We start from the raw sequence: 12,053 nt of genomic DNA on the forward strand, positions 1-12,053 counted from the left end.
CAGTCTAAGTCTGGTTTTTGTCAAAATCTGGTACTTAATACCATTAATATTTAATTGCTTAATACCATTTAATATTTAATATTAATTGCATTAATAATAATTGGTAATATCTTTATTTTATGTTTGACCATCATTAACTAGTGGTTCTTTTATCTTTGGGATGAACTAAAGAGGCATGTCAAAGAAATTTTTACTGCCCTTTAGAAAACATTACCAAAACTTTCTTTCGTAAGACAATTGTCAGTAACTCCTATGTCATTAAGAATTACAGAAAATTTGAATGCCTAACACTTATTGGCTGCCATTCAATTTCAAGAAAAGCTAGGTCAAAATTAGCCCACTGCTTGGCAAGTTATTCCTGGAATAATAATAAATAATAATAAATAAATAAATAAATAAATAATAAAATAAGACCAACAAAAAGAGATGGTGGTACTGAAAGTGAGAGTCAGATTATCCGCGACACTCCTACCCCCCAGGCTTCATTTGGCCAATGATTTACTGCTAATCTTCTTCATGGGAATAAGTAAAGTCTTTCTTCTATCCCTTTTGGCTTTTGGGGGAAAAAAAGGTAGAAACAGTAGGAAGCTGCTAGGGCTGAAACGGTTAAAAATCACTGCTCTACTGAAACATAAAACACTTTGGAATAGTTGGCATGAGAGGAAAGAGGGCAATGTAACATTAAAGAAGCTGAAAGGCAAATAATTAATTCTATAGTTCATTTAGTCATTAATCCACTCATTAAGCATGCAGGAAGCTTAATCTGTGGAGCTGTAATGAGATTAGCAGTACGAATAAGCTCCAGGAGACAACATTTTTTTCTTAACAAAAATTGGATTAGCCAGACTTCCTAGAAACGCATGTCTATTTTAGCGTTTATGTAGCCAAAGTGAAAAACTCGCCTATATTTATATTTATCTCTTGTAGATGCAAGTGACGGAGCCTATCTCCATAATATTTCCCAAAAACACTTTTTGGCTCCTTGCATCGGCTTTGTCTCTTTTTCCGGGACACTCTACAGTTCAGTGTTTGACGATAGACAAGAAGATGCCCTGCCAGCTTTTTTTTTAGAACTTAAACATTATATCAACTTTTTCCAAGACAGACTTTCTGAGCCAGCAACAACTGTTCCAATTTAAAATTTTAAAAGTCTGAGAATAGCATTTGACAGTACATTTTTGCAGTGTCAAGAGAAAAACTACCTTTAGCTCTGAGTCAGAAATAATGAGTCGCATTACTTATTCTCCTGTGATTGTCAAACTGAGATGTAAAAAATGCTAATGACTGGTTAAAAGTCAAAGTTTGGGGTCTCAGTGTTATTTGAGTTGATTCGTTTCCAATACAGTAAAAAAAAAATCTAGACACTGGAGGGTATAAACAGTAAAGAGGCTTTTGCTTCCTGTTAGCGACATGGGGCTCCGTCCAGTTCTTTCCATAAATTCAGAAAATTCTTCCTGACACTCCATTCCATCTATCCCAGGGAGCAGCAGCACTAAACTCGAATCAGGGTAGAAGTACTTAAAGGGATAAACAAGTCTACATTACTGATTCACAAGCTTGCACCAGAGGTCCTGAGTTTTTGTAAAGTTAGGTCAACGATTATAACAAAAGAGCAAATTCCTGAGTTCTATTCCCAGCAGGAGGAATTTACCTTCATGCAAGGTGGCCTGATGGGATCAAAGCCACCAGTAACTGTATCATCTAAATGGAAATGGGCTGGAAATCCCACAGTCTGGATTTGGCAGGAGTCTGGGCTTGGTATCATTAAATGATGTCTTGCTTAAACCAAGAAATGCTTATTGCTCCCTTTGAAGATAAGAAGTCCAGAATTTTCTCCATGCTTCAGATAAGGTGAACCTGATTCCAGATTCAGATAAAACGCACATTTATTAAATGGATTAGAAAATCCTTTCTGAAATAAACTATGTTCCAATGCAAAAAACAGGAAGGTATGAAAGAGCCATCAAACTGGGTTGTCAAAGGTCAGAGAAAAACTAGGATGCTAAGAGGCTTATGGGAAATCTTTGGATTGCCCCAGCTCACCCCCAGGTGGAGCCCTAACAGCATGGCACATAATACCTGTCGGCTTCCCAGAATAGCTAACAGCTGGTTGAGATGTCTACTATTTGCTTTAAAATACTTGGGCAGAGACAAAAAATATAGCTCTGTGTGTCTGAAATTCGTTTAAATGACATTCCAGGGGCCAACAGCCATCCGGTTGGGGAATATACACTCCAAGAGGGGTCAACCAGCATCTAATCAGAAACCCCACACTCCACAGGAGGCTTCCTTCCTCCAGTAGTTTCTCTCTTTCACTCCCACAGGCCCCCGAGGCTTTGCTAATCACACAATTAAGGGGAGAAATGGGTTTCATCAGTGAAATTGGTGGCTCGTCAATTAGCACAATGAATGTTAGACATCAGTGAAATAGGTGGTGTTCAAACTTGTGGATAAGAGAGATTCTCCACCCTTTTAGGAAGAGGACATACAAATGGTGCCTCAAGTCTAAGAACTAAACAGCACGGTCCCCGGCCTTTGGTTCAGAGGACATCAGTCAACACGCACTATGTGGTAACACGCCTTTATAAAACTGCCGCCCATGCAAGGTGGAGTCGGACATCCAGAATCTCGGAGAGCTGAGACTTCTCTGAGGTTACAGACAATGCTTTTACACCTACTTTTACAAATGTTTATTTAATAAATGTCTGGATGAGTGTGAGAATTTGGCCCAAGACCTGCTTTTATTATAACCTGGAAGCCGCGTTGTGTCTAAAGCTGCCATCATTTACCAAAAAGTATTTAATAGTAGTTATACAAAGCAAATTAGTATAGGTTCATTTACAGCATAGAAGCCCATTTTCCTGTAAAATTTCTGCCAGACCTTATGCAAGACAATCAGGGAACTCTTCTGAGAACGTATACTCCTTCGTATGAGCAGGGCTCATAATAATCTCTCTCAAATCTGTTTTGAGAATTAGATAATATATCTAAAAATACTCTGTAAGCTGTAAAATGTTTAATGCAAGTGTTCATTATTAGTAAGCAATTTTACCCAGAAGTGTAAATGACCGATATTAAATTCTTTCTGGGAGGAGGTTGACTTTCTTTTGGGGGAAGAGCCGGGGATGATGGTGAAGTTTTGATTTTGACAAGAAAAGTAATCAACCTGAGGAGATTAAAGGAAAAAGGCCCAGGAAAGGCCTCAGGACGGGACCCTTTGTTACAAGGGAAAGACAGCATTCCTTGGCTGTCTGGTTGACCGTTCTCAGACCCGAATCTCCAGAAATGCGTGAGACTCATAATTTGGCTTTGGAAGTCAATGACCTTTTCCCTCTTTATTCAGAACCAACCCATAGCAGACTCCCTGGAGACAATTTCAGCTTCCCACCTTCTGCTGTCCTTGTAGGGCCCTCCAGCCGGAAATGAGGGGCTGACTTCCTGCCCAGGCTGAGGACTTTACCCTATGGGCTGCTCTCTGAGGCGGGTCCTCTGCTTCCTCCGGTGACATCCCAGAGGCAAAATATTAAGATCCCACATCCCACATCCCAGTCCTCGCCATGGGCACTGTGGGAAAAGGCTGTGCCTTCTTCCCAGCACCAGAGTCAACAGCACAGGTGAGATTCTAGAAGGCTGTTCAGTTGGCACAGAAAACACATCAGGACCCTGATTCCTGCCCAGCTCGCGATGGATGGCAGTGAGCTCTTTCTTCCCAGGGTACCTGGGCCTGCAGCTGACACATCATAAACAGAAAGAACTTGAAGGAAGTACATTTTCCTTAACAGAGCTGGCTGGGCCCAGAAGACACCAGAAAGGTGTCCTTTGCTACAAGGACAAGCAAGAAGCTGAAACTTCCATTCACTTTACATGCCCGCTCCCCACTGTACCACCACCTTCAGGCTGTTACCTCTTGGCAATGTCTGTTACCAACTTCCCAGGCTCCTAGCCTAAATGCGCAATGTGACCCAAATTACTCAAACATCAGGCACCGGCTGCACAACCAGGTTTCTCCGCTCTGAATAACCCAGATTACTTGCTACTAAAGCCACGATATCTAAATTAGAAACCCTTTTCCCCAGGTAATAGGTGACCTGATCCTTTAATCCAGTTATTTTTAAGTTCCACCAAAAATACAAACTCACTCTTGGCCTAGGAACAGAGGCATGGCTATGAAATAAAACTTCCTCGTAGCTGTGAGACCAGAGGGCATCTCCGTTTTCCCTACTTACCCTCCCACTCTTCCCCAAGTCACGTTTTCGGTACACAGGACACAACTGCTGTCACAGCAAAGAACTGGTTTTACGAGCCATGCATGGTTCTCTCTAGGAGGGTTCTTACGGGGCTCTTAACTTTCTGGCTGAACTTTCCATCACGAAGGCAAATGAGAGGAGGGGGTGCAACCTGGTTGCTGGATGATGCTCAGACACCTGCAAGATGCCAGCATCGGTCTGCTGAACTTCAGCTGCCTTGGAGGGACCAGTGGGGAGCTACAGATGGGATGGCAGGTCTACAGTAGACAGAATCCCCAAATTGAGGGAACGCAAAGAGTGTGAGTGGGGAGCATAGAGGGTGAAGAAGTCAAAATACATTCCTGCAAGGATTCGCATGCCCTGAGGTCCTACAGAGTGAGAAGCCCTGTGCCCAGGGTCATGGGAATTCCCCAGAGCTCTGAGGTGGTCCCCACTCCACAGGAAGGAGTTTACAGCCCTGGAGGGAGAGGGTACCAATTCTCATAAGGACAGCAAATAGCACAAGGCCGAGAAAGTGCTAACTGGAAAAAAAATTTCCACCCTGTTCAATGGTGTAGATTGTACAGGCCGAAAAGAGTTTATGCTGGGAGCACCTAAGTTCCTCAGTAGCTGGCCTGCAGCTCCTCTGGCCCCCCCTGACGAAGATGGCAGACTGGGGGCAGGCCGGAGAAGACCCTGGGACTCTGAGTGGGCTGTGTCCACCCAGCCCGGTGAAGACACAGAAAGTGGGAATGTCAGAATGGCTTGCTTCCTTGGTTTGGCTTCAGGCCTCCGGGCCAGGAAGTGGAGGGGAGAGGCCCGGGTGATAACCTGGGCCACATTCCAGTCCCAGGCGGCCTTTCCTCTTCCACCCCCCAGCAGAGCTTCTTCCGGCCCGTAGGACCAGGGGCCTGCGTAGATCGTGGGAAGCTGGAGGCTTAGCCACTCCCTAAAGACACCAGAGACTGTTCCTGGCTGATGGAAGGCAGACTGAAGACCCCAAGCCCTCCTGGGTAGTTAGAAGCTAAATTTAGAACAGGCAGGCACGGGTTAATGTTGTCACACACACACACACACACACACACACACACACACACACACACTCAACTCCAATAAGGAGGGGCTAATGCTCACACTGCCCCTGGGGTTTCCCTCCCCCAGACCTCCTGCCACGAAGCCATTACAGCTAAATGCGACTAGGACAGCTCTAAAAAGAGGTTCCCGTTCCTACAGGCCCAGCCTTTCTTTCTGAGAGCTTCTATGCTATCAGTCAACAGAGCAATCGCTGTCCTGCTATTCTCTCTAGCTTATGCCTGAGAGACAGGCTTGAAGACAGGATGAAAACACTCCTGGAATCCCTTTTCATTGGAAACAAGGCTCGCCTACGTCTTGGCTCACACTCCCGGTGAAGGAAAGTGGTCAATTTATAACATGATGGAGTCTCCCCAACACCACAGCCTGCCCTGTTAATAGCATCCCCTTAACCCTGCTGAAAAGTCACCGGCTCAAATGTCAGGCCGCACATCTGGAAAATGTTAAGGTGTTGCTTGATTAACACATTTACAGCTTGGGCTCTCTGTGAAAGAAACCGAAGATGGTGTGTCTGATGGGGGTGTGGTGGGGAGGGGAGGAACGGAAGGAAGCTGTTGCCTTTTCTGCGGCGCCTGGTGAAAGCTTATTTCTTTCAGTTACTTGGAGATCCGGACCCTAAAAGAGTGATTGAGAACCGCTGGGAGATTTCAGGGTCTCCCCTGAATGAGGAGAGATGCTTCATGCCAGCTCCAAGTAAGTCAAGTTTCGCTTCTTCCTCAATACACTCTGTGCTCTATCGAGGAGCCCTCAGACACTTTTCTCACCAAAGGCCTTTTTCACTGCAAAACCATTTTATGGGACAGTCCCCACCTCCAGAATAAACCAAGATCGAGGCCACAGAGGGAATGCTAGCTCCTGCAGCCTGAAATTTCTAGGGTAACTGATTCTGCTGAAGGCAGAAGCGAGCCTCGCTTGAGTTCTTTATAACTTACTTAGCTGTGTCCCTCTTGGTTTTAAAATAGTTCAGGATCTTGGGTTCGTGCCTGGCCAACCAGTCATGGCAGAGAGCAAAAGCTGAGCGCCACTGTGGACCCGGCAAAAATCCACTATGTGGAGGCTGAGAGTCAGGAGGAAAGAGAGAGCAGTGTCAGACGCTTTTGAGATTAACCCTTTGTCCACAGATGACTTGAACATATGATCAGAGCTGATGAGGTTCTCTTTCCATCCCCCCATGTCCTCAGGAGACAGTTACACACATCGGCTAAAAAGCTGTAAGTCACCCCGTGAATGTGGCGAGTTCCACAGCACGGACTTGTAGACTAAATAATTACAAAGAGAGAACCAGAAAACCAGTCACCAGAATCACTGCATCACTCGATTCCTTTCTAGAAAAGGACACACACAGGCACTCTCTTTCACAGACACCCTTATGCACCATCTTCAAAGCATGATGTGTCACAGATGACTTGGGTATCTTTGCACACGCTGCATGTACAGTGTGGAGTTTTTTTCTCTGCCCTTTAGCATCAAAGCTGGGAGTTTTACAAGATTTGCAAAAAGAGATGGGCCGTCCGAGCTCAGCTGCCCACTCCTTCTCTAGCAGGAGAGGACTCCGCGGCATGGCACTGAAGTTCAACTCTGAGTCCCTCCTCCACAGAGACTCTGACCTCAAAAGGGAACGCTCTCCTTCCCAATTAGAAAGAAAAGGACAAGAAGATAGGTCAGCAGACTCGGCTTACCCTGCCCAGAGTGTACGCCTCAAACGTCCCCAGTCGGAATTGCCTCTTTTTCCAGATTCCTGCGCACTGGCTCAAGCTGGACAAATTCCTTCCTAGCCTCCTGACTGAAGAGTGTGATGTCACCGCTGGCCCGCCCTCTGCTCCCTAAAAGGCCATTCACACAAAGAAGGACTTTAACCCCCTTCAAAGAGGCTGGCCCCTCCCTAGCCGGCCGAGCCTGGAGGCAGCAGCAGTCCAGCCAGAGAGGGCTCTAGGCTGCTCCCAGGGCGCTCAGGGCTGAGCAGCGAAGGCAGGCGCTCAGTGGTGTGGATATGAACCAGTTACCGCTCTCTTCTCGGAAAATGCGAGATGGGCCTTGGGACAAGCAGGGAATTACTATGCCGGTGATGCTGAGGCAGCAAAAAGATCCGAAAGATCTTGAAGATCCAATTAAATGCACTTTTTAGGACAGCCTAAATGTGCATATGTGTATATAAAATAATAAATGCTCACTGTAGAAAATTTGGAAAACAGAAGTTACTCATCCTCCCGCCACTCAGAGAAAAACAGTTAACATTTTACTGCATTCCATTTAGTCTCCTTTCTAGAAATATGTATTTAAAACAGTGGAGACCAGACAGTATACTCAATTTTGTAGCCAACCTTTTTTCTCTTCACATTATCTCACAAGCGCTTTTTACGTCCTTTAGTGGTCCTCGTAAGATGCATTTTAAATGGTTACATTGTGTCCCATGCTGAAGAGGAACAGAAGAATTTGAAGTCAGGGATGAGTGCTCTAATGTCAAGGAATGTCTGGGGGAAGTGGCTCCACTTTCTCACGGTTAACCAGTATCTTCTGTCACAAAAAAAACAGATCCACATTTGTCTTGGGTAGACATAAGTGTCACAAACATGTCCCTCACTCGTTCACCAGAGAATCAGACGCCCAGCACTTCATATGCAGGCTAATGGGCACTGACGTAAGTCCCCTGGCTGGGAACTCCAACTGGCTCCAACACTGTCCCCAGGTTCCACCTGCCTCATCCCCAGGAACTCTAGGTTGACCTGGAAAATTTGGGGCATAATTTAGGGTCGGCCGACTAGAAAGTCGGTCAGAATTCCAGGGCCATGCAGAACTCATTTTCCTCACTAAGATTTTGGAGGAGGCAAAGAGAACTGAGATTTACAGTAAAGTCACTAGGAAGAGGATGACAAAAGTCAAACATGGTCCTGCGCAGCCAGCTGGTCTGGGAGCAGTTTGTCCTGGGGAAGCAAGTGAACAGCCCAACGATGTTCACACGTTCCCCTGTGGCCTGTGGGTTGGCCAGCAACACAGACCTACTGGGACCTTTCTGAAAACACAAGTCAAGGAAGGAATAATCAGAGTGGATGGAGCCCAGGCAGATTCTTTTAAAAAGGAAGCTAAAAGTATACTATACTTTACGACTGTTTAGAACATCTAAATTACTTTTTTTTTTTTTTTTGAGGAAGATTAGCCCTGAGTTAACATCTGCTGCCAATCCTCCTCTTTTTGCTGAGGAAGACTGGCCCTGAGCTAACATCCATGCCCATCTTCCTCTGCTTTATATGTGGGACGCCTACCACAGCATGGCTTGCCAAATGATGCCATGTCCGCACCCGGGATCCAAACCTGCAAACCCGGGACCACCAAAGCGGAACGTGTGAACTTAACCACTGCACCACTGGGCTGGCCCCTAAATGACATTTTTAACATACTGAAATTTATTTAGAAATGTCTGGGAGTTTCTCAATGACTGACTTGGTGATACCAAGTCAGCAAGGAGCGCTATGGAAACTGAATTTATGCGCCCTTTGGAATAACTGGAATGTTCTGCTGAACAGCCAAAGGCATTTCAAGATGCTACTTAACAGTGTGAAGTAAATGAGGTGGGGAAACCACACACCCAGGGTGGCATTGCTCTGCTCGAGAATGACGAGCCAGGGCAGAGTCTTCCATGAAGAGGCGCCTTCAAGCCAAGAGTCAAGAGTGGTACCCGGGACCCGCTACATAATCACACCTGCCCCTTCACCCATGAGGAGGTCTATAAAAAGATTGTTTTAAACCTGCCCTGTTAACAAAAGAGAAGACTATATGTGCTCTTAAAGCACTACTATCTAAGGAGAGGGCAGGCTTCTGACCAGAGTCTAAGGTGGAGTTAGGCTGCAAAAGCCCAAACCGAGCCAGCCCACATTTGCGGCAGTGGGGTCTCCCGACCGGAGGGAGCAGAGCAGAACCCAGCAGCACACAGCTCGCTGCTGCTGGTCCTTCCACCTCGCTCTCAGCACAGGCTCTGTGCTTGAGGTGGTTTTTCTGAGTTTACAAAAATAAATTTGTACTGCCAGTTTAGTTCTCCTGGTGCTGTAATCTGATCTTCTGTTTAGTCTCTGATGGTGCCTGGCGCTGGGGGAAATGAAGTCATTTTGAAAGTTGGTCCTAGTTGGCTGGGAAGCAAAGCGCGATTTGTGAGGGCCCAGCAACTGGGGTCCACAGGCAATGAATGCTATTAGGACCATTGGTCAGCAAATATCTATGGCACACCTACTGGGTGCCGGGTCTGTGTTCTATACCCTTCCATAGCTTCTCTTATTTACTCCTCCCACCAACAGCAAGGTGGGGATTCTCCCCATTCCACAGAGGGGAGGGCTCCAGCCTATGGCAGCCAAGCCTTCTTTCTCCAGGGTCACACAGCTGGTCAGGAGCAGCTCCAGACAGAACCCACGAATGCCACCCCCAGGGCAGGGCTCTGCCCCTGGCAGCCACACTGGGCAGGTCAGGAGGAAGCAGAGCCAGGAAGTATGCAAAGGGTCAAAAGGGGAAATTTAACAGCAAATGCAAAGCAGCAACTGACAGTCTTTGAAACCACGTGTTGCTGCTACTGGACCCTGGGAAGGTCATGTTTCTTTTCTGGGTCTCAGTTTTCTGGTCTGGAAAATGGGAGAACAAAACTAGGTGAACCCCCAAAATGTACTTCCTTTCTGCTTCTAATCTTCCTAGTTCTGTGAGGTTAGCAGGAACCTTGGGCAAAGGTGAAGCACAGGGTAGTTTTGCGTCTGGTAATGATGTGGGCAGAGCCGAGAGAATGCAAGCCAGCACGTGGGGGCAGCAGCCTTGAAAACTACTCGATACTTTTGCCAAGAGGGATTTTAAGGGTCCAGGAAGGAACTCAACTCTGTCTTAGACATTCTCCTTGTCAGAGCTTTATCTCTTTAGTTGAAAGAGTCTATTCTGCTAAATGTAACCATCCCATTCATGTACCTTAGTGTGACAGAATGTTCCAAAATGGATTTGTTGAGATCAGGAGGAACCAGAGGAAGCGGGTTATGTGAAGAGGCCGGCTTCAGTGATGGTGAGACCCAGCCTGCTGCCTGGAATTGCAAAGCGGGGGCTTAGCACTGAGAAGGCTCCCTGTGCACACTTCCTGGGGGCTCCTGGGGCCCAAGGAAGCTGGAGGTTTGCGCCTCTTCAAACTGCTCCGAGGCCCAAACCAAGGCACACATGGAGGGCAGCTTGGGCCTCAGCAGCTCCAGGGGTCCTTTCTAAATGGCCCTGGCTGCTGTCTCATCCCCAGGCTGCCCTCTCTCCTACACCCTTCAGGTAGGTCCCTCTCCAAGTCCCAACTCCAAAAGACTCTCAGCATGGAGCGAGGTCTTTAAAGCAATTTGCACTTTGATGCGAGTTTGATGGGAATATTTACAATTTAAAATAGCTTGTTCACCCAAAGCAATCCCTGATTGGGGTAAAGTATGGGAAACTAAGACATTCCCAGCCTTAATTTATTAAGAAAACAGGAACAGGGGCCATCCCAATGGCCTAGTGGTTAAGTTCAGCGCGCTCCGCTTCGGCAGCCCGGGCTCGATTCCCAGGCATGAACCTACACCACTCTGTTAGCAGCCATGCTGTACTGGCAGCCCACATACTAAAAAATAGAGGAAGATTGGCTAACATCTCAGGGCGAATCTTTTTCAGCAAAAGAACAAAAGACAGACAAAAAATAAAAGGAACAGCAGCTTCCCTCAGGAGGAAATCCAGACTCAGCACCACCTCTCCCCATGCTCAGGATCCTGAGAGCTACAGAGCAGGGAGATGGGGAGAACACAACCAGTTGGACGGACCACCCAGGGATGTCCACACCATGATCTCATTCATTCTACAGAAAAAGAAATAGTTCCCCAACTTCCAACCCCTTACCCTTCCCACTGCATCCTGCTGTCCCCCGTGTACCTCTGCCTGCCTCCAGGACTGCTCAGACAGAGGGTTTTAGGAGGGAGGAGAATACAGAACCTTCATATAGGTTGCGCTTCATTCCAGAACTAGATGAAGCTAGTGGTGACCTGGTAAGGGAAAGGGGCTGAAAAGTCTAGCAGGGCAAGGCAGTACACCCCAATACAGTGTCTGCCAGGCACCCATTTCTGCCCTGAGCCTGATGGAAATCCCTCCCTCAAAGATCTTAGACTCAAAAGGTCCCTCTGCTCGCTACCTCAGACACCACACTCATCTTCTGCAGGAACACTGGCATCATCATGGTGCAGCACGGAGGGCAAAGCTTTAGAAGAAACACATTACAGTCTCGTCCAGAACAATGAAAACTTGCAGTCAATGAAAATGTGTAGTAATAAGAATCAGCATCTGAAAATTGCAATTTGTTTAACAGATGGAATACTATGCTACCTTCAAAAAGGATATTTATCATAATTGCATGGCAACCTGGAATGATGCTATGTTAATATATACATGCATATCAGGGTACAGAGTTCTGGTTGAGAAGGGGCTTTGGTATCCATCAGGCCTGGGCTTCTCCTTCTCTGTGAAGTGGGTATAAAATCACTACTACCTTATGGGGCTGATATGAAACACAAGTGCCCAGTATGGGGCTTGTACTACAATAAAAGGACTCCATGAATGATGACTAAAATAGAAATAAACTGAGAAAATATTAGTAATTCATATCACAAAGGTTTAATATTCATGATATATAAAGAGCTCTTGCAAATCAATAAGAAAAAGACCAACAACCCAAACATAAAAAACAGGCAAAAGATATGGGCAGACAATGGA

General features: G+C 46.3%; 1 protein-coding gene and 1 long non-coding RNA gene across 24 annotated transcripts in view; one reads left to right on the top strand and one right to left on the bottom strand.

The window, feature by feature from the left end:
* The window catches only part of PALM2AKAP2 (PALM2 and AKAP2 fusion), a 452,863-nt gene that overhangs the window by 34,271 nt on the left and 406,539 nt on the right, over positions 1–12,053 (bottom strand). Inside the window, exon 1 of one of the 23 annotated variants that reach the window (XM_014834447.3) lies at positions 6,998–7,114. The exons of 21 other annotated variants lie outside the window; for them this stretch is intronic. The gene's annotated coding sequence lies outside the window, so the exon portion shown is untranslated. Of the gene's footprint in view, positions 1–6,997; positions 7,115–12,053 lie in introns of those variants that run through there. One more of the 23 variants, XM_070519052.1, reaches the window with a different exon arrangement.
* LOC139046360 (uncharacterized) overlaps positions 1,575–12,053 on the top strand; it is a 36,727-nt gene continuing 26,248 nt past the window's right edge. The window contains exon 1 of the long non-coding RNA XR_011506294.1: positions 1,575–6,011. This is a non-coding gene — a long non-coding RNA (uncharacterized lncRNA). The remainder of the gene's footprint in view (positions 6,012–12,053) is intronic.

This window comes from Equus asinus, chromosome 10 (assembly GCF_041296235.1).
Source record: "Equus asinus isolate D_3611 breed Donkey chromosome 10, EquAss-T2T_v2, whole genome shotgun sequence".
In the NCBI taxonomy this organism is placed as follows: Eukaryota; Metazoa; Chordata; class Mammalia; order Perissodactyla; family Equidae; genus Equus; species Equus asinus.